This window comes from Chaetura pelagica, unplaced genomic scaffold (assembly GCF_000747805.2).
Source record: "Chaetura pelagica isolate M959 unplaced genomic scaffold, ChaPel_1.0 scaffold356, whole genome shotgun sequence".
Lineage (NCBI taxonomy): Eukaryota > Metazoa > Chordata > Aves > Apodiformes > Apodidae > Chaetura > Chaetura pelagica.
The window spans coordinates 8,940,424-8,962,700 of NW_009953964.1; the positions used below are offsets into that span (position 1 = coordinate 8,940,424).

General features: G+C 39.4%; 1 protein-coding gene across 1 annotated transcript in view; it reads right to left on the bottom strand.

Annotated features, from left to right (window-relative positions):
- Positions 1-22,277, bottom strand: part of GALNT10 (polypeptide N-acetylgalactosaminyltransferase 10) — a 73,017-nt gene that overhangs the window by 49,735 nt on the left and 1,005 nt on the right. The window lies entirely within an intron of this gene.

Genomic DNA, 22,277 nt, shown 5'->3' on the forward strand with positions numbered 1-22,277 from the left:
TGTGCCTAAAAGGCTACAAATCACTTTTCAGCATCACCTTAAGAGTGACAAACTGCTATTAAATACAGCAGTGTCAGGATTGAAAACTAAGAAGCAAGCAGCTTCTTTCAGCTTGGTACAGGTACCAGCTGGGCAGAGAGAAGAGAGATGCATCATTCCACTCAATGAGTATACTCAGTCTTGTTATTGTTAATATCCAAATTGGAACACACTCAAATCTAATCAGAACTTACACATTCTGCTGCAAACATTCAGGTCGTGTGTCAAAACGATCTTTGCCAGAATCTTTCCAGACCCTGTAAAATTATCTATCGATTCCAACGCTGGAATGAAAAGCATGCTTGTTAAATCTGCTGATGTTGTCAGCTAAGTGGAGAACAGGATTAAAATTCAAAAGTGGTCGTGACAACAGAACACATCAAAAGTTCAGGATACAATTCAAAGGGCGAGTAAAGAAAAGCATTAACTGTATAAATACAAGGCTTGAGTGACTTCTTATGCAGCTGTTCAGCAGCTGTTTTATCCTTTTGGGGTGATGACACATCACAGACTGTATGAATCTCTGTCCTACTGTTTGAAAAAAAGGCAAGTTTCATCCTAAGATATTTACACAAACATCATACATAGAACAATGCAAAATAATGGATGCTGATTAAGGCAGAGGTGACTGGGCAGAAAGGAAGGGCAAGCATGACAAATAGTCCTCACACTTTTCCACACTGCTGCAAAGAAAAAAAGACATGAAATTAAAAGCACAACACATGAAATTATGGAAGAGACTTTTTAACTACACAATAAATTAGTATGTTCCTTCTCGGGCCAAAAGGCAATTAGATTTTGAGAAGTCTCATTTTACCACAAGGGTCTGCAGGGAAATCTCTTGCTTGAGAAAACACTGAAAACGTCGAATTCCAAAAATGTTCACTATCCACTTTCTGGAAGCTTAAAATCAGTGAGTGCTATGGCAGCTGAACTGTCTCACAAGCATCCAGTTGTAATCACATGAAAATAGACCACAATATTTTCTATTTTCCTAGATCTGCTCTAGCTCCTATAGCACAATAGAGCTATATTTTGAAGAAGCTGAATTATTTGGAGCATTTGTTGTCCTTCAGGGTCATTACAAGAGCATGGCAGTTAGCCCTGTGATAAAATATAAATTCTCTTCTCTACAGCACATGGTCTGACCTCGCTATAATGAAGCTTCTTAGGACTAAGAAAAATTGCTGTAGAGCAGGACATTTTCTGAAACAGACCGTGATTCTTGTCATACCTGAATAAAGAAGTACCCAATTTGACCTCACGTGTTGTATCTAGGTTTTTTTGTGAGTCTCACTTCATACTGAAAGAATATTGCTTAAGCATAAAAAAAAAACAAAAAGAAACAAAACAATAAAAAATAAAATGCATGGTTGTACATAAGATAAAAGCAGAGAATAACTGATAGAAACTCCTCACATTTGCTTAGGAGTTCATTCTACCAAGTCTTATTAAACAAGAAAAAAGTTCATGCTGGTGGGAGTATTTCAAAGAGGGTAGACTATTAGCAGGTCTTGTTACAGAGCATCTGTGTAATTCCTTGTGTGCATCCCAACACAATGACATGGAGGTGAGGGAGCAAGTCCAGAGGAGGCCACAAGGATCAGAGGGCTGGAGCACCTCTCCTGTGAAGAGAGTTTGGGTTCTTCAACCTGGAGGAGAGAAGGCCATAGGGAGACCTTGCAGCAGCCATCCAGTACATGAAAGGGCTACAAGAAAGCTGGGGAGGGACTTTTTACAAGGGCTTGGAGTGATAGGACGAGGGGGAATGGCTTTAAACTGGAAGAAGGGAAATTTATATTAGACCTTGCGAAAATAAATAATCGCTCATCATACGGGTAAAGAGACACTGGAACAGGTAGCCCAGAGAAGCTCCACTTTGGAAGTGTTCAAGGCCAGGCTGGACTGGACTTTGAGTAACCTGGTCTAGTGGGAGGTGTCCCTGCCCATGCAGGGGGGTGATATCCAGATTATCTCTTCCAAACCAAACTATTCTGTGATTTCATGATCCCTCTCTGAAAATGTTATTGTTTAACACCTCGTGGCAAAACCAGTGCTGGCAAAACAGTGCCACTGCACAGGTTATGCAAAGTGTGCAGAAGCTGAGCTCTGTTTCACCTGTTTAAAGGAATTTTGGAGGCAAACCTCTGTTCAGTCTTGCACAGAAGTAACTTAAACTATTTAAAAAACCTTTTTTTAATGTGAGCTGGGAGTTCAGCACAATGTGAACTAAGCAAGAAGTCCCACTGCCTCTGAAGAATTATGTCCTACAGAAAAGCAATGGGTAGACCATGGGTATAACATGCAGGATTTTAAAGCATTTTTCAGAATAGCCTTTGTAATCTTTATGTTTTTATTTTTCCCTCCCTGAAGAGGCCCAGGTGTTTGTAAAATGGAGCACTCCAAACACTATTGCAACTGTGGTGTGCAGAGAGGAAAACCTACCTCCATTTTGAAATTTGAATTCACCTACATTTAACATTAGTCAAACTTTCTAAATTCTGTGATGTGGTTAATTGTAATGGAACAACATTTCTTTTACAAAGAGTTAACCTACTTTAAGCTCCGTGGTTTTCAAACATTGCATTGAGTGGGGAAGTCACCTTGAAGGAATAAGCAGGCTGAGAAGACTAGGAACGAAGAGACACAATTAGTGATGATTAACTTGTCTTATTACCATAGAAGACTGAAGTTCAAGACTTCATCTGTGTCGTAAGTGAAGAATCAATCTTATTAATTTTGCCAATATCAATTCTTCAGAACAGTTTTTCATCACTGCTCATGAAAAAGCCCTGACCTGACGAGTAAGTGCACTAACCAGAGCAGTTTAGGACGGCCAACACTGCCCGAGACCTACTGGCTCTTTAGACCCATCTCTTGACCACAGAAAGCTTCACAGACAACCCTTTTGTTCAGAACAACCTGTTTCACATACACTTCCTCCAAAGTCTGTTAAAAACCCTGCCATCACTAGGGTATTACTAGATAATAGTTCAAGACTATGATAATGGAAATGAGCATTTCCCCCTCTTTCTGCAAGTAAAAAAAATAGTTGTCCATTCAAGAATGATTTTGAAGGAACTATACCACATATACAGGTATAGCAACACAGCTTATTACCAGTTCTTATCCCAAGTGACAGGCTCAAGATGTGAACATTACAACATTTTAAACCGTCTTAGCATAAATGAACAACTAAAAAGTTCTGAATGACTTTGCTCAGTAGATGGACATCACTATATGCTCCATCTGACCTTAGTAATAATCATTCAAGCTTCAAATCTGCTACTAAAGTCTCCTTTGTAAGCAATTATTTGCCTCTCTGCAAAAATGTTAATTTCATGCTCTGTAAACACATCTCCTTGTGAAAGACCAGCCTGCCCATAAAGATTGCTTTTGACAGCCTGGTGACCATCTCCTGCAGCAAGTGCCTGAAGCATCTTTCCATAAGTAACAACACCTGTTCTCCTCTCCCTAAAGGAGAGGACATATGGGGATGACATGTTTACAGGTGACCACCTTGATAAAATGGAGACAGGGTTTTGGCACTTAAAACAGTGACTTAACACTCTCAAACTAAAGAAGACAGCAAGTGCTTTCAGGTAGCTGTAATTTGTCGTAACATTTAATCAACTAACCTGTTGTGGAAAATATCATCTCTGCAGTGCTTCTCTTAGGGAAAAGAGGCATGGCAGATAAAAGCTGTGGTCAGAAAGATTACTTTAATTAAAACTGCAAGGACATGTCTAGCTGTTAAACTTCAGGAAAAAAAAAAAAACAACAAAACACCATGCTGTGTACCAGAACCAGCAGTAAAAAACGGGCAGATTATTCAGCCCAAACCAAAGTCAGCCACACCTAAACCTCTGGGCAATCTCTCCCCATGAGATCATGGAACATGATGCTACATTGCAAGCATTTTTTTATTTTTTTACTTTTTACCCAGTAATATTAGCCTGAATCCCAAACAAAATCCATTAAATACACACAGTTCTAGTTTTGGATGCTGGCACATGCAAGACTGCTGGGAGACAAGCTACATATTTTAAGGCAATATAAAATAGCAACTGTCTTTTGAAAACGCAAATAAAATGCTACATGTGAAAATTGCCACTTTTGCTTGAAAGGCAAGAGACTCATAAATAAGCCAGGCATTTAATGCTAGGAAACAACTCAACTTTGAATAATTTTATGCTATTAAGAGATGCATACAGAATATGGACTCGGATCACTTCATAATTCATATCTAACACATACTAAAAAGTCAGTCTCGGTACTGCACAGCAGGTTGCCAACCAGAGTGGTCTTTCAGATGAATCTAAATTCACTTCAACATGCACACAGAGCAATGAAATACTTTCACCCCTCTCTAGCTCTTACTTCTCCCTCAGTATTCCTTCACATGTGCCTTCAACTAGACCTATTTGCCTGTGCCTCATGTTATAAAATATTCTAGGGGCCACACATTAAGTGAACTGGTCTTCTTTACTCCTAAGAACATTTCTTGAAACTTGAAGTAACAAGCAAAGAGACTTCAAGATTTTAGTGTCCATATGATGCTCCCAGATTAGGAAATATTTATGAATTTCTACAAATTTACCACTGTGCAAAGAGGCAAGACAAGTTCACCATCCCAAAAAGCATAAGCCAGAGCAGTTGGCAATTATGAATTATAAATGTAAGAAGTTCAGATAAATGTCAACATTTTCAGTAATCCCATTTAGGACAGCTGCTCAGAAGCAGCCTACATAGCACTGGATTTTCACAAATTACATTAGGAGGAGGAAGGACCATAACACTTACTGCAATGATGAGATGTCAATCTTGCCAAAGGTAAAAAAAATAAGATTCTTAGTACATGCAATTTCGTGGAATTACTTTTCAATTCCCTTAACAAAAAGTCAACGCTGCTAAGTACTTTCAAGTAAAACTAATCTTAGATTGATAAATCCTGACACTTTTGTCTATGGTCTGAAGTAAATCCTTGCAAATTCTTTGAATAGATGAGACCAACAGTCTTTTTCCTCTGCAGAGCTCAGCAAAAACAGTTTGCTGAAATAAACTGCTGTTCTATACTCATAATCTTCAGGAGCAAAGTTCAGTTAAGAGGCTTTTTTCTTCTTTCAAATCCAGCTCATCTCACCAATTTAGTTTACAGTAGGTCCCCATCCAGAACTGTACCAGCACCACAGGGGGGGAAACAAGATGCAAAATGCTGACAAGATCATCAAATCACCTCTATTACTGAGACACTTGTGTCAAAGCCCTCCTTAACACATACTGTTTGGTTACTGGATCATTATTCATCAGGCAAGGAGAGCATATTTAGGAAATTAATTTATTATTCTTCCTGCTATCTCCACCACTGAAATTCACACTTTCAAACTCCCTCATGCAGGAACATGTATCAATCTCCACTTCCACAAAAACTTTCAGGCTTACTGAACCAAAGAGGTGAATAACCTTCTAAGGCAGAAAATTGCTTCTGTAAAAACAGAGAGGAAACATCATTGCCAGCCTCAGGAATCAATAAATGTTTACTAGTAGGTTGGAAATTCAACACATTTTTTCCTGCTTAGTGCACTTATTTTTAAGATCTCCCAACAGCTGAATCTAATTGGCTGCTGCAATTTAAACTACTTTCCCTGTATAAAAGTTCAGACAGGCACTTGCTTTAGTTTTCAGAACATTTTCATCTCAGTGACAGCCAAAGAAGATCCTGATTAAACAATGACTCCACACCAGCACTGTTCTATTTAAGTAATCTTCTTTGCAAGCTTCAGGAAGATCACTGCATGCAAAAACCCCCCAATGCTGATGCAGTTAAAAGCCTTCCTCACTTAATCCTCCATCTTCAGTAAGAACTATTCTGACTGTCTGGAACAATTTATGTAGCAGCTCTCACTACATTAAGCTAAATATTTCATCCAAGAAGGGAAAGTATGAAGAAACTAGAGTACATAGTGATGATGTGGGAAAATCAAATACTTTATCTTCCAAAATTCCTTTAAATGCGTTTTCAAAATGCAGCAGTTGTTTTGAACAAGCCAAGTTATTGCATTTGGGCCATGGGGAAGAGAAACCACTCCAAATTCTGTCAAGTTAAATGGAAGCCAACTTTCTGCTACTTTCCATTACAGGTAGGATCATTTTCTTTTCCTTACAAGAAGTTGCAAGCCAAAGTTCATGGCTACTACAGATTCCAAAATATTCAGGTCAGTCTTCTGAGTGCTGCATAAAAATACTGCATGCTTTTGATTGATGTTTCAGAAAACTAACCATGGCTTCTCTTTTAAGAAAAAATGCAAGGATTTTGGGCTCCATACACAGCACAGAGAAGCCACCTCAGAGCTTATGTATGTTGAGATAGCTGCAGCTGAGGGTTACATACTATTTTTGAGATTTTTTTCTTATGAAGTCATGACATGAAACCAGAGCAAGCACTAGAGATAGTAGAAACATCCTGGTGACTGGGAAAAAACAACAAAACAAACAGCTTTGTGGTTCAGGTGAGCAACCACTAAGAAAAGATTCATATTACAAATAGCAACCTTCTAAGACAAGAAAACATGTTCAGCTAAACATATGCAACCAGTAGCTCTACAGCAAATGAGCAGAATTCCCCCTCACCCCAAGTATTTGATACACACATTTTCCAGAGTCACTACCCAAATGGCAAGTATCAACCCTCCAGCTGACTGTTTCATTCATTATAGCACATCAATACAAAGAACCGTTTTATGCTCCTGTACAAATAGAATCAAACATGAAAACTTCTCTTTGCCAGGCATCAGTGAGAGCCTTTGTTCAGCTGCACAAAAATTCAGTTTAACCAGTTTGTACTTAAAAATCAGTGTGCAGCAGTCAATGTTTGCCATCTCAAAGCACAGAGAGATTTTCTAGGAGGATTATATCTAAGCAGTTTTAAACACTAGTGTGAAGCAGCAAAATCCAAATCATTAGACTTGCATTTGCTTGATTCGGCTCCCCACTGCAGGGCAGCCTGCCACGTCCCTTCAAGCAAAGCATGCAGGTCCCTGTTCAAGTAGTCACCCATTGATGCTTACCATCTCTAATCTTCTCTTGGAATTGCTGCCCAGTGCCAGGCAGACTCTAGGGATTTCAATGAGCACAAGCTGGCTTATATTTAAACTGGTCCAAAGCTGGAGGAAGGCTCTCTAGGGGTAAGACTGGTGGGCACATCCCTGCCCACAGGGCTGTTTTCTCTACCTCGTATTGAGCATCCAGCCTTTAGGTATTGCCTGTCCCCTCAGGATGTCTGCTTTCTCTCCTGCCTTGACCAGCCTGAGAACTGAGGGTGCTGCATACTGAATCACATTTTAATGAGGTGTCTACAGCAAAGCAGACATTTCCCAACCTCTCTCAGGGTACAGAAAAATGACTCAATGGTTTATATGCAGTGATGAATCAATCTGTCTGAATTTTGGAAGTCAACGACACCTGATGCAATTCCCATGTCAACAATCACACAGCCCCTCTCCACCCTGGAGCCATACATTTGAACAAGCAAGCAACATTTTGTAATACATATACACATATATGAAGATGCTCTTCTGGGAAAGGGTTCAATTCAAAGCTATGCAAAGACAAAACACACAGAAAAATTACTTCAAATTCTTTAATCCTGTACAGATTATTTAAATACCCCAAAAGTTTCTGTAGTAGAGGGCCGTGCTTTGTCACTGATGCACAAACCACAATGTTTCCATATGTTTAAATACATAAGTTCAATTTTTTCTACCTTAGTGCTGATAAGCTGAATACTTGTTATAAATTTCAGTTCAGCATTGAGTGATATGGTGAAGTTCCCTTTCAAGTAAGTGTCCACCTTCCAGTATTAGCAATAGAAGACCAGTAACTAACATGCCATGCGAGACCAACCATGGCAGTTCTAGTCTCTATATGTGCCATGACCAACATTTGTGCATATCTTGCAGAATAATGTCTTCAGCTAGCAAATCTCCCAATGAGGACAGAAAGTAAATTTTCTTGATTCAGACATTGAAAGTTTAATTCCTAAAACTTGGATTTTCAACATTTCCTCCGAATACACTCCATGTAATATTTAGAACTGCTGGCTTCCAGGAGACATTTGTCAAAGCCCATTTAGAAGCAATAATGTCTAAAACATCTGCAGCTGGTTACAATGTATCAGGAAAATAAAGTTCTCTGGGCTCAGTACCATGTCAGTGTTTGAAAGAAAAAATATATCAAAACCATATGGCCGGTCTTAGTTTAAGTCTCAAGTGATCTATATTTTATAAGGTAACTTACCATGAATTTTTAAATTCCTATGAATTGAATTCTACTAATTGGACTTTTTGGGCTTTTAAAAAAACGCCTTTAGAAACCCTTAAAATTCCCGTAATCCAGTTGGTTTTGATTACACCAAGCATCTAAAAATCTTTCTGGTAAGAGGAGTAATCTCCAGAAGTTATCATAAAAGTGCCATATCCAGAACACCTCCCTTCACTTCACCCCCAGAAGCAAGCTCCTGCAATTGTCTTACCCAGATTACCACCACTATGGGCACACAAAATGACACCCATTCCCAAGTAATTTACATTGTGGGGTTTTTAATTTAAACTCCATCTCAAATAGTGGCTCACTGCTTCAGACAAAGTAAATAACAGCCAGGCTTTTAATCCAGTTAGAAACTCAATTTTCACCCAGGTCTTCTACTGCCTCTGAATGAAAACCATTCAAACAAGGGGACAGTGTTTCCCTACTCCAAAGGTTCTTGAGCTATATAAATCAGCACAGATTCCAGGTACACAAGCACAGAGGCTTGAAAAGTACAGCAACTTGCATCACAGGTACCCTTCAGACTTACAGGGCTGTGGACTCACTCCCAGCAATACAACAGGGGCAAAGTTTCACCACTCTGCATACAAACCAACAGCTCACAGGGCACTCAGGAAGCCTCTCCCTTCCTTTGGGGAGTGCTTCTATGCAACCTTTCAGCTGCCACCAGCTCAACATGCTTTGTTTAACTTTGCATCCTCTTGTGCCAATTTACTTTATTGAGAAGCCTTCCATGGCTTTGTCTTTTGTGACAACATAAGCAAAACATTCTGGAAAATCAGCTATTTCAGCTGTTCCTATGGCCCAAACAGGCATTTCTGAGTGGAAAGGTTGAAGCCACCTGAAATAACTTGCCCAACAGACAGGAAAGTGTGTCCAACTCCAAACAAACAGCAAATGTTCAGCACAACCTCATGGTCAGTGAGCAAAGATCCCTACACCCCTGAGAACAGTCCACTGTCCAGCTCCAGAGTGAGATCTGGGAGAAGTGGTCCAAAAACTCTGTAAACCTTTGCAATACATGTTTTGTGAGTCAGGGAGAAAACTGTCTCAGAGCTACGTAATAGCCATGTCTTTTGACTGCAAGCAGCTCTAAACCTCTTTTTAACCATGCTGCTCTGGAGGAAACACCTCTCACAAACGAGACAAATCTGCAAAATGCTTTCAAGAACAGAGGAGCAAGGCTTGTGCTAGAAAACTGAACTCACTGGGGAAGACATTTTACAAAGAAACTATCTAATACAGTGGTAGAAGAGGCTCATCACAACGTATTTTGAGCTCATATCTCCTGGGAAACTTAAGAGATATAAAGAGTTCTGTTGCACTTTTTCCTCTTAGGAAAGAAATATCTTTCCCAGCCCCATAGATTAATGCACTGACTCATTGCTTTCAGTGCTTAGTCTCTGATCTCAGTGCAAAGTCCATAAGAACTGCCTCCCATCCTTTGAGAACAGAGAGGACACTTCAAAATGTCTTTCTCTTTTAACTGCTCCATAGCTGCTTAGTTTCCCAGTAATGCTTTCGCTGACGGACAACTTAACAGGCTTTTGTGTTATTTCACAATAATTGCACAGCAAATATGGAGACAGAATCATCCATTCCCTCTGCAAAGCCTTTAGTAAGTGTAGATAATTACATAGGTTTTGATACACCAGAAGATTGCAAAGCAAGTAGAAAAGAACTAACATTTCACTTATTGTAAAAAAATATTGGAACGATGTATACGACAATAGTCTTCTCTATAATCACACATCTGTTTTCAGGCTGAGTTCTAGCCTGACATGCTCTTGCCGTTTCCAGTCAGAATTTGAACATCAATTTGAAAAGCAGTTTCATAGCTGCTTGTGGGTCTCAGGAGAAGCAACATAAACTGACAAGGTTCTGATTTTATTTTTTTAAACCTTTTGCAGCTTTAGAGAACTGAGCGGCAACACGTCAAAGGCCAACTGCAAGCTCAGAAAGGCAGCTCTGCACTGCTTTCATCTCCCAGCCAGCAGCCAAATTTTCCTAACACTGGTTGAGTCAGAGGAGACTGAACATCCTTTCTGCAGAAGTGAACTACACTCATCAGAAGAAGGTGAACTCTACTGAAGCCCCTAGCTCCTCCAAACTATCTGCAAAAGGCAAGGAAGAATATAATCTTTGTAGAACATGGATTTGGAAAGACAGCAGATTCAGAACTCTCTTGCAAACACATCTTTTAAGCTAAAAGCTCTGCTTTACTGCTACAGAAATTCGCATCCCTCCAACACACAGACTTTTCCATTAGATATACAGAATACAGCTAGTTGGAGTGTAAAATCCTAAAACCCTAATTAAAAATGCAAACCAGCAGCACAGTCCAATAGAAGCACTCAATCCATGTTGATACACATATTTAAAAAAAGTCAGGGCACTGTTTAGGTTTGAGGCTCTAATTACTGTTCCAGTGGCAGAGAACTGCCTCTGGTCACGCCTTGACAGGGATAAACCCAGGACAGTATAACTTGTCTTTAAAGGCATATCTCCTAAGCACTTATCTTCTGATAACCTAAACAGCAGCATTTGCAGCACCACAGCTGTGTGAGCTGCCAACAACTCCACAAATTGCTATTTTTCTAGAGGGTACAAAACCTATATGATCATGCAGTACTTTAGAAGCAGACACAGGTTCTGCAAAACAAAAGCATTTTATATGGCTGTTAGTCTGTTGTCTTATGCAGCACTATCTAGTCTGACATACCCAGGGATTTTAAAAATGCCCTCCCAAGAACACTAAATTATTTTTTTCCATCACAGCTAAAGGACCACAGCAATACAATTGCAAAATCCTAAAGAGTGGTGGTGACTCAATAGTGTCAGTTCACAAAAAGGCAAAGTGCTGCAAGAAAAAAATAATCATACATTTATTTGAACTTATCTGTAACCCACAAGCAGCACAATATTACTTTGTAACTCCTAACTTTGAAAGGAATGTACAGTCAGCTTTCAAAGACTTCGAGAAAATTCCTGGAACATGTTATTAACTTAATTCTGACTTAAAGAAATCTTTAATTAAGACAGTATTTAGAAAGTATTTTCAGAATTATCTGGAATCCTGTGGAATGTATTAAGGTCTCCAAGGAAGCTTGCTCTGGCTAAGAGTGGAGATCAGTCATGACTTAAAGAAAGCAGCAGAAGTAGCCAGCACCATCCAACTCTTAACACACAATTTCCTTATCACAACAGCACTTGACACAAGGATCATACATCTATCCTTGATGACCTTCATTTGAGGAATTTGCCCCATTTTTCCCAAGAAGATTGCCTTACCCAAGCTATAGTCATACAGGACTTGACTCACAAGAATTAACTGCTACTTACTTTTATACTAGCAAGCCACTGCTAATCCTTGCTCCAGTAAAAAAAAAAACAAAAACAAGTGAATTAGGTCAAGGGAGCTTAAGTGTTACTAAAATATGCTGCATAGCACCTAATATCCACAGCTCAGACAGCACTTCCTCGCCCACAAGTAAGCAGCAGACATCTAAGTCAAGTCCAGATGGCCAAAGAGTCTTTGTCTGGATACCAATGAACTTTACTCTTTAGAGAAGGATTATGCCTTGAAACATCTATCAAGTACATGCAGTTCCCAAGAGATTACTTTGAGGAGATTATCCCTGCTGGGGTGCTGTTTTGTAACTTCTTGCAACTATAATCTTCCTGAAGTACAGCAGGTCTCCTACTAGCAATAGAAACTCAAAGATGGAGCAGAAAGAGGCACAGCAGGTGCCTTCCTCTTTTCCTTGAAGCCCATTGCTCCAGTGAAGAGCATTGTCTCATTCCCACATCAGCTCATGCAGTTGGAAAGATGCTCAGCTAGTGACGCTTCTGTGGCCAGTGAATATGCAACTGGAAGGATCTACATCAGTTCCCTTAGTGACCTATGCTGGGCTGGAATATAAACCACCAGGAAGAGCAAGAATCAGTGAGGTAGCATCCCACCTCAGTCTGGGAACACAGCTGTACGCCAAAGGTGTAAGAGCAACACCGCAACAGTTTGGCTGTTCAAGATATAACAAAGTCAGAGTTGATAAGCAGAAACCAACAAGCAGCAAAGCAGCAAAAACCTGTCACATTGCAGGGCTGACTGAAGCCATGGGACAGCATGAAGAGGCAGGGACATACCTAAACTAAATCTTGACTAACTCCTGCTGCAAACTGTGCCATTTCTCAAACATACAGTGTTCCAGGAACACAAGCCAGTGCTTGTGACTACTGGTTGAGGTACAATAAATCCCTTTGGAAAGCTGTTCTGCAGGTATTTTGCTACAGAGCAGGGTTTAATGCTTCCACCATTCTGGCTGCAGATCACAGTAACCTCTTGCATACTCACTACAGGTTGTCCAAGCCATTCGGCAAAGGAGTAACCAGGAAATTTTAGTAACATAAGCTAAAGCCAAGACTGCTTTGAATCTTTGCAACTTCTGCATTCCCTCCAGGTTTTTTCAAGTATTACCTATTGCTGTAGATTAAGATCTTTTGGAGGCGATTCATTGTTACACAGAGTTTGGCCCCATTAGTTACTAAGCAGAATTGCTACAGTCAACATTAAAGTAATAAACTCAGACGTGCAATTAAGATGTTGGATTATATTTCCTTAAATTTTAAAAGTACTCTATAACCAAGCAGCTTTCAGGGTCTTCTCTGTCAACAGAGCCACTGTGAGTTTTTAGGTGCTTCAGAAGCCTTGTACCCTGTGATTGCAAACAAGACCCAAGTGCACAAATTGGTCTCTATTCAATTCCTGACCCTTCTTGCTGCCTTGCACACAGCACAGAACCAAGAATGGATTACACACACATGCTGAACAGTGATGTGTTACACACTGGTTTTGTTTAGGAAGCCAGAACAGAATCTTAACTGCATAATCCAGCAGCACTGAACACATGCCCAAACTCATGTGAGGCTGACAAAGTTTATAAATAGGATGGAAAAAAAATAATCTTTGGTATTCTTTTCCACCTCCTGAATGGAGAAGATTGCTGGAGTCTGTGCACAGGTTTACTTTAACAGTGCATCACAAAACTTCAGGAGCAAGAGACATGGGTAGTTTTCAATAGTCTTCCACCAGAAGAGGAGGGATGAACACCGTGCCTCGCTGCTGCACTCCAGTCAGAGCCACTGGCTTTCCCTTGCTACCCAGGAGCCTTTCAAAGAGCCACTTGTACACATATTTCTGCTAAAAAACTAGACTGTACCTGCAGATACAGCTAAAATCCCACATCGACCCAGTACTAATGGATCCAGCTTCAATGAGCTTGCAAACATTTTGCAGAAGACATCCTGTTACTGTGAAGGTGTGACTCACAAATGAGGTAAGCTGGTGCTCCTCTTAAATGTTTAGACCTTTAATAGTTGTTATGAAATTAAAAAGAGATTAAAAATAATCAAGGCTTCAAAGTCAGATCTTTTCACAGCTCTGACAAGCTAAGGAAGAAGAAAGAGGATCCCGAAGTCTCATGCCTTAGCCAGCAGATTCAAGTATGAAGCCATTAGAAAACCTAGAGACAGCACACATCAGACAACTGAAAACACCCAAGATCGTTAAATGCTGGATTCAGTCACCAGTGAAAATCCAGCTGTCCCTTTCAGAAAGCTGTGCAGTATTTGCGACACAGTGTAAAATCCAATTATTGCACTGCTGAGAAGCTGGGGTTTTTTGGTAAAAATACCAGAAAACAATATAGTTTTTAAGGCATTTTCTATAAAGCAACTTCAGGGAAGGAAAATCAACTGAAAATATATTTAAGGGAAGCAGTCTTTCTTTGGGGTGTTTTATTTTCTTCTTGCAGATTTCTGACAGGGCCACCTGCATGCTAGAGAACACAAATCAATCCTCATGATCGAGCCATCACTTTTCCCTAAAGGGTCCAAAGGATTTAATTCTGTTTTTCTAATTATGTCAAGAGTTACTCAAAAGCAAGAATTTTAAAGACTAGGGAAATAAAAAAAAAAAAAAAACAACAACCCTAAAATAGCTTTAAAAAGCTCTTAAAACTGAGGAAAATTTCTGTATAAAAAAGCATAAGACAGGGAAGTCATAGCTGTAGCAATGACAATTATTTCACAACTTGGATTTAATTGGAAATAACCTGGCTTCTTGCATTACTTCTTTAAATATTAATAGCCAAATGTCTACTCTAGAAAAAGTAGCAGTCTAATTTTGATGCTAGCAGGGTAATGCTACACAGCAGTTCAATACATTCTTTTTACTAATTTTCAGGGAGTCTCTATAACCTCTTGCGACTTTCCATAATCCAAGCTGTATTGAGCTGCTCTGACGAAAAGATTTCAGAGAGGAAAACAAGCAGTTTTCATAAACAAATACCCATAAAGTTCAAATGCAGACATCAATTGTGATAAAGGGAGAAGGGCATTTTCATATTGCTCCCATTTATATTGAACAGAAAAATTTTGGCATTATCTGACAGAAGTGACAAGGTACGAAGAACAGGGTAAGGCAGGAGAGTATCTTTTACAGCACTTGAATGACAACTACATCAGTGATGTCAAGGGCTAAATCCACAAGAAACTTTGATTTTGCACTGCTGTGCATCTTGACACTCATCTTCTACCTCTGCAATTCAAACAGTGTGTGTGGGGGGTGTCCCCAATCAAGGTCTGTATGCACTTTCAGGGTTAAATTAAAAACAACTGGGTAAGGCAGGCTTTTGACCTCTAATTTCTCCAGATCTTAAGTACATGGTCCTTATATACATGGTGGCCTCTATATCACATAAGAATCATCTTATGATGATACAAAAAAAGTTCATTCCTGTTTGATGCCTGAGGCCTTAAATCCACTGAGGCCTAAATACAAAAAAAACCAAAGGGTTGGGTACCAAAGTCTCATACTACCTAGGGCTCTAGCACAAACAAAGCCCACAGATACCTGCATTACATAAACAGTGATAGATACAAAGGTCAAACAGTTTTCTAAATGAAGAAGAAATTGAGGGAAACATACAGGGAAAGGCACCAATTGTGCTCTCAGTTAAACCTCAACTGATTTGGAAGACTGCATGTCAGTCACATACAGACAACCCTAAAAGTAACTATTTTTCATTCCTACTGTAAACCATATCCACAAACCACTACATTCTCATGTTCTGCCCATTCAGCTTTTTCTGTACACAACCATATTTCTCCCACCTCATCCTGCAGCACTGGTCCCACTAATCACTGACATACGCTCTGGGCAGAGAGCATTTCCTCTGGCATGCTTTAAAAAGAAGCACTGTCACCAGAGCAATTTAAGTGCTGGCAAATACGGTCTGTCAGGTTTTGTTTTCAAGGACTATAAAAATAGACTTCACTGCATTAGGCTTGAAAACATATACCCTCTAGAAATAATTTTAAAAAACAAGTTTTCAGATGACTCGTTATTGTTTTCAAATACCCAAAGAGAAAATAGGTAGTTTTTTTTATTTCATTTAATGTTTTTGGATTAAGCCAATATTTGAGTTTTTACCTAAGCGACAATTTCCAACTAATTTATCAGCAATACCAGTGCTCTCTGCTCATGTGCATCAATTTGCAGCTTCTCAGATGCATTTCTACTATGAACAGCCTCATATTACAAAAACATCAGCACTTGGAAAGCCACAAGACACCACTTGTTTCCAGAGCTTAGGCCTTTCACTCGTGGTAACTAGTATTATTTTATGCTGATAACAGCTTTGGCCAAAATGCAAGGAAAAGAATCTTGGCACAGATTGAGGTTCAAAACACTTTCTTTCTAGTTTGCAATTGCTTTGCCAAGGACTCTCTTCCTGTAATCAGCTGGCCCAAGTTGCTATTTGCAGAGAACGTGCAACTACAGTGAAAGAAAACCTATTATCTTCTCTACACAGATACTCCACAGCAATCCAGAAATCAAGGACAAACCAAGTAGGACGTTCACATGTTGCAGACAAGACTTCTGCATTCCCATCTGCAGATATACAACCCACAACTGAATCACAGAATGGTCGGGGTTGGAAGGGACCTTTAGAGATCATTGAGTCCAACTCCCTTGGCAGAACAGGATCACCCAGGGCAAATCACACAGGAACACAGTCAGATAGGTCTTGAAAGTCTCCAGAGAAGGAGATTCCACAACCTCTCTGGGCAGCCTGTCCCAATGCTCTGTCTCCCTCACAGTAAAGAAGTTTCACCTCATGTTGAGGTGGAACTTCCTGTGCTCTACCTTCTACCCACTGTTCCTTATCCTAGTACTTGGCACCACTGAGACTGGTCCCTTCCTCTTGACACCCACTCCTCAGTTATTTACAGAGGATCAGAAAGAATTTGGGGCGGAATGGGGGAAGAACCACATTTCCAGAGAATCGTCAGAAATAGCCAGAAATAGCAGGAAAATGGCAACAATAAGAAGTTGGGTAGTCCTCTGGTCTCCTTATGTATATGCAAATACACTGAGAGTTTCTGTATCAAAATCCCAGGTCTTCCAATACTTTGCTGATGTCTTTGCAGCTTACTTCCATGCCCTCAGAACTAGGCAAGGAAAATAATTGAGAAGTATCATTCCAAACACTTTAATTATACTGATATAACTTCTTTGCTGCTGTGGATGAGACCTAGGAACAGATGCTTGTTTTCTGAAGGGAGATTTTTTTCCCCCAAGCTAAATTAGTACCTTGAATCAGATTCTAAAATGGCAACAAAAACCAAATTAGGCAGCATGCAAAAGTAAACAATCAATAGGAGTTTTAGGTATTTCCAACACAGTAAGCCACAGCTTGAGAATCAAAGAGAGGTGGCAGTCCAGAGTCTATTTGGTGGATCAGCAAAAGTAACATATGCAGGATCAAGGAAAAAAAAGGGTTTTTCTTTATTACTTGGCTATCATACACTAAAGCCTGGCAACAGGCCACCTGGGAGATAAATGAAGACAGAAGATAATCACAGGGTTCACTTCTTTTTGAGATCCAGAATAATCTTGTAATGTAGTGGCCAACACAAACTGACAGTCAGGCTAAATTTTAGTGACCTTCTGTAACATTACAGAAAATAACTTCCTTGCCTAACCAAAGCCCTTTACAACATAGTTATGTATGTATTTATCTAGCTTCTGGGGTTCTGATTTTCTTCAGTAAGGGAATACATTTTTATTTCACTTATCTGAGCTGAAGGTACAGTCTCTAAAGAGAGCCACTTTCAAGGGAGCAGAGTTAAGATTAAAGTGAGTCTGAGCAGAACTGAAGGAGCTGCTCACTCTTAAAAATAATATAAAAGAGAAAAAAAAAATATCTTATGGGATGCCAGACCTGGTAACATGGTTATTTTTGTATCATACCCTAGATCAAAGTCACAAAGACTCTTATTTTTCAAAGGAACATCACACTCCAAGACATCTCTGAAAACTTTGGTCTAAACATTAAGAAAACTCAAACTCTGTTTCACCTGTTTTATTTATTAAGCAACAGCTCATGCTTACTGCTCCCTGGGAAAGTTTCTTCTTTGGACTTCATTTGAAGGCTGACAAACGTTAGGTAACCTTGAGAAAGAAAAAAAACCCTAATTGTCTTCCATCAGGGAGAAAAAAAAATAAATTGTTGTTGCTGTCAAGAACTAGGTAAAAGTAACTTCTGAAATGAACACAAGATAATTTATATAAATACAAGCCTATGTGATCTTCCACAGAAAAAACCCCAAAAAACAACAAACAAACAAGAGTAGCTACTAGAGATTTTAGATGTTGGATCTTCCAAATAACCATAAGCAAAGATAGAGAAGAGCATGACTTGCCTTTGAAAAGTTACCTTGGCTTGCACATGTAACTGCAAGGAAAGGATTTCAGGCTTTAGAGATCACACAGAGTAAAACTTTTCATAACAACAATCTTACAAAAAACAGCTGTTCAAGGGGGGAGAAGCAAAGCAGCTCCACATGTAGGAGGGACAGCTGACAGTGTTTCCAGATAAGATCTGATATAGCCCCAAAACATCACAAGACTGAGTAACAAAGTGTCATTCTAATCAGATTTTTGGAAAGGAAGAGTAGTCAAACAAAAAGGAAGACTTCATGGATCCAGAAAGCTCTTGCAGGAGATAGATTGATGTATTGTTATTCTGCAAATCCTTTATTGTAATTACCAAATAGCTCTACAGCAGGTAGACAATCCATCTACAGACATCCAAATTTAAGTCACAAGTTCAAATATTTGTACCTGGAAAACCACCCCTCAACATTTGTTTGAAGTTTAACTCCTTGGTTGGCCATTATTTCAGTGAACAGCTGCAGTTTCTATGCACTTAAAAAATACTCTGAAATGCCTTTTCTATGTTAGACTCAAGCAGTCACCTTATGAACCACAAGCACACAGAATAAGCCAAGTCCTCTATTTGAAAGCTACATCAGGGCAATGTGTCAGGTCACTGCTACATCAGCTACACATGACACATATGTGACATACTAGTATTGAGGGGAGACTCTTTGAACAGAAATTAGTTACCTCAGTGCAGAGACAATGCTCAGCTTAACAGAACCATGCCAGCATTCACTGTTTGAAAGAGTTTTTAGAAGTCACTTTCTGCTCTTGTTGTGGTAATTGCAAAGAAAAAGTATTAGAGATGAAAATTTAATAAGTAGTTGAGACTGGAAAACACAATCACCAAATAAACATTAAGAGTTAACTTCTCCACCAGGCTGGGCAGCACTATGCATTCAAACCTTGGCTGACTCCATCCTCCTCCCCTTCCTTTGCTTTCTATTTCTGGCCAAGGAAAGAATCATAACACCAACAGGAGCTACAACAAATCACTTAAAATAAGGTTTCCATTTTAAACCCTTAATATGTTTAAACTGCGTGTCATTTCAGTTTGGCTCCATAGTACAGAAAAGCAAAGGATATGGTAATATAACCCAAGTTTTGTAGGGTGCAAGTTTTAAGCCATTAGTTATCATTTACTAATTGCCTCTAGGTGTGCTCTTGTCCACTGCAAGACCTCCAAGAGCACCTTGACTACGTGAGGAATTTCAACTCTGACTCACATTGGTGGCAACACATTTGTGTGCTCATATCGTGACCTCCAAAAAAGGGAAGTCTGCTGACGTCCAACCAACCATCATTCATGAGAGTTGTGTTTTAGTGCAGATTCCTGGACTGAGCTGAAGTAAGACCCAAAGAAGACCTTAGAAATGAGCTAGATGACATTTCCTCAAACTTTCTGAACACACTCATGAGGAACACTACTTGCAACAGCTGGCAGCCTGGGTTTCCAAGAAAATAATAAGCAGAATAAATATTTTTATTCTTGTGAACTACAGAGAATATGCCACTAATGGTCACCAACCTTAGAAATACAGCTTATCAAAGTGGGAAGGCATGAAAGCAGTATCAGACAGAACTCCCATGACTAGGATAGCAGGGAGTTCAATTATACCAAAATCAACAGCTTTTCTACTGAAGCAAGTTTCTTCCCTGGGTATCAGCAATACCAGAGGACTGCTTATACTCCACTGTAACTGTGGTTAAAAAGCCTTAATTATAGATACATGCTCGAGAGAGTTCTCTTTTAACCTTGGAGCTAAGATTAGAGAAAATAGAGGAACTGTGAAAGGGCAGAGAAAAGAACTAATTATTTAGAAAGAAAAGCAAGCTTAACGACCAAGAAATGGTGGACATTCCTTCTTCAAAGCTGCAATTTAAAGCTTTATATTTATGAACAGTAAGGAGACATGTCAAGTGACATATTCCTTATATTTTAGGTGTTGCACATGACTTTGGATGCAGAGCTGCCAGTAGATCTCAGACACAGTAGAAGTTACTCTTCTACTCAGGCATTTGAGAAGCAGGACTGCTTGGCAACTGATTGTGCTACATATTGATTTACTTATCTGTAGCTTTCTCCAATCGTTTGCCAGACCCTTTAAATCTAACAAAAGAGGCACAGTTTGACAAGTCAGCCATAATTTGATATCCAGTACTACTTAGTCTTAACAAAGCTGTGTAGATGAACACTCCTTTCCTTGTTACATGTCCATCACCTAACCAGGGCAACACAAAATGCAGGAAATACCAAGAGTGTCAGTTACATTGATGGAAAAGATACCATTACCACTAAGAGCTTAGGCTTCATGTTGAATAAAGCAGGACCAGTAACTCTTCCTAAAGCACTGGGTTGTAAGAATTCATGAGCAGCATGCCAGATCTGAAGGTAAAAACCACGAGTCTTAAAGAGATAACAGAATGCAAGTTTATCCCTCACAAACAAGATAAAAGGCAGCCCAAAAGTAGAAAATAAAAAATTTAAATTAAATAGTGAGGGTTGTTATCCATGAATTTGGAAATAAAGCATAATGCTGTTATCCTTCTGAAAGTTACTGGAGCTTGAGGATTTGCTGAGGACTCTGAAAGCAGAAAGAGATTCACACTTTCTGGTAACTGCTAAAAATCCCCACTGACAGCTATCGGTTTTGCAAACAGTTTAGGACCTACAGTCAATTCAGAATGTCTTTCATACTTCTCTTTAGAAGCAGAGGAATCCCAGGCTAAACCGTATCTAGGAGGAATATGGGTAACTGACCAAAACCATTCTGTCCAAGGGCAGAAAGGTTTTAACCTTTTTTGCTCAGGTTAAAACCAAGCGCAAATGTAGGACAGAAAGGCTATTCCAAACATGATTCCAGAATAGGAACAGATAGATACAAAATTAACAGAAAGTAACTATTCAGCTTTAACCCACACTACCTCAACCTGATTGAAGTATGCTCGATTATTTAAATCACCATCACGTCTGCTTGCCATTGCAGTATAGCCATTTTTTAATCCATTCAGCCATAAAAAAACTCCTTTCCAGTTTTTTTCTAGCAAAGGTGATCCAGAAGAAAATCTACACATAGGTCAGATCACTTAACTGAGATTACTTTTACTATTAAAAGATTTCATATGCACAAAGTCACTGAAGACACCTCTCTCCCTGTGTCTACACTGTATTATGCATTCATGCTCCTGTCAAACAATTTAAATCAGCTCAATTTAAGAGGTTATTCTACAGAGTTAACAGGATGGAAAACATGCAGCCTGATGGACACTAGAGAAAGTGTCCTCTGATGGTAAATATCACAGCAGCTTTGTTTACATAAGCATTTACATCACCCTGAAGTACCATGAAACTCAGCACAGTGCACTTCAGGGAAGGTGCACTCCATAAAAGCCTGCTGCTGACAGCTCTGCTCAAGTCACCAGGACACCATCTAGCAGGGTGAAACGCCTGCTTTCATGGTGGATCAAAACACATTTCTGCAGCACTTTGTTGTTTTTTTGTGATATTTCAAGCACACGGTGAAATACCTCCTACAAACTCCTAATGCACTGCACCAGCTCTTCCCAGAAGGAACCTGAAGGCTACCTACCTGTGTTGTTTGGTATAGTAAAAGGTTGCAGGGAAACAGGAGCAGCATGAAGATTGCTTTTACACCTGGATAACAATTTCCTCAAAGTTTAACTTAGACAGGATCTGCTCTTACAAAATGTTAGTAAAGTTACAGTTGGCCCCACAGGGAAGCAAATACAAGAGTGACAGGAAGGTTAACTGCAGTTCTTCATCTTTTTATAGTGATGCCTGTAACTGTATTTAAACAGGGAGTGGAAAACTATACAATTTAACTGAAAGTCTGCTTGATAGCATTTTTCTGCTTAATTTCACCAATGCTCCTCACTAGTGGTAAGAAACTTTCCATTTGTTTATCAGTCCACTTAGTAAAATGCATGTCAGTTCCCTGTCAGGAAATATACAACTATAGTTTCTCTTGGATCTTGCTGTCTCTCTTGCCTTTAGATCCATTTTCATACAGGAAAAACCACACAGCTCTGGAGATCACTGTATAATTATGGTTTTCACTGGTGACCTAAAAAGTCCAAATGCCATGAGTCAAAGAGTTTTCCTGCT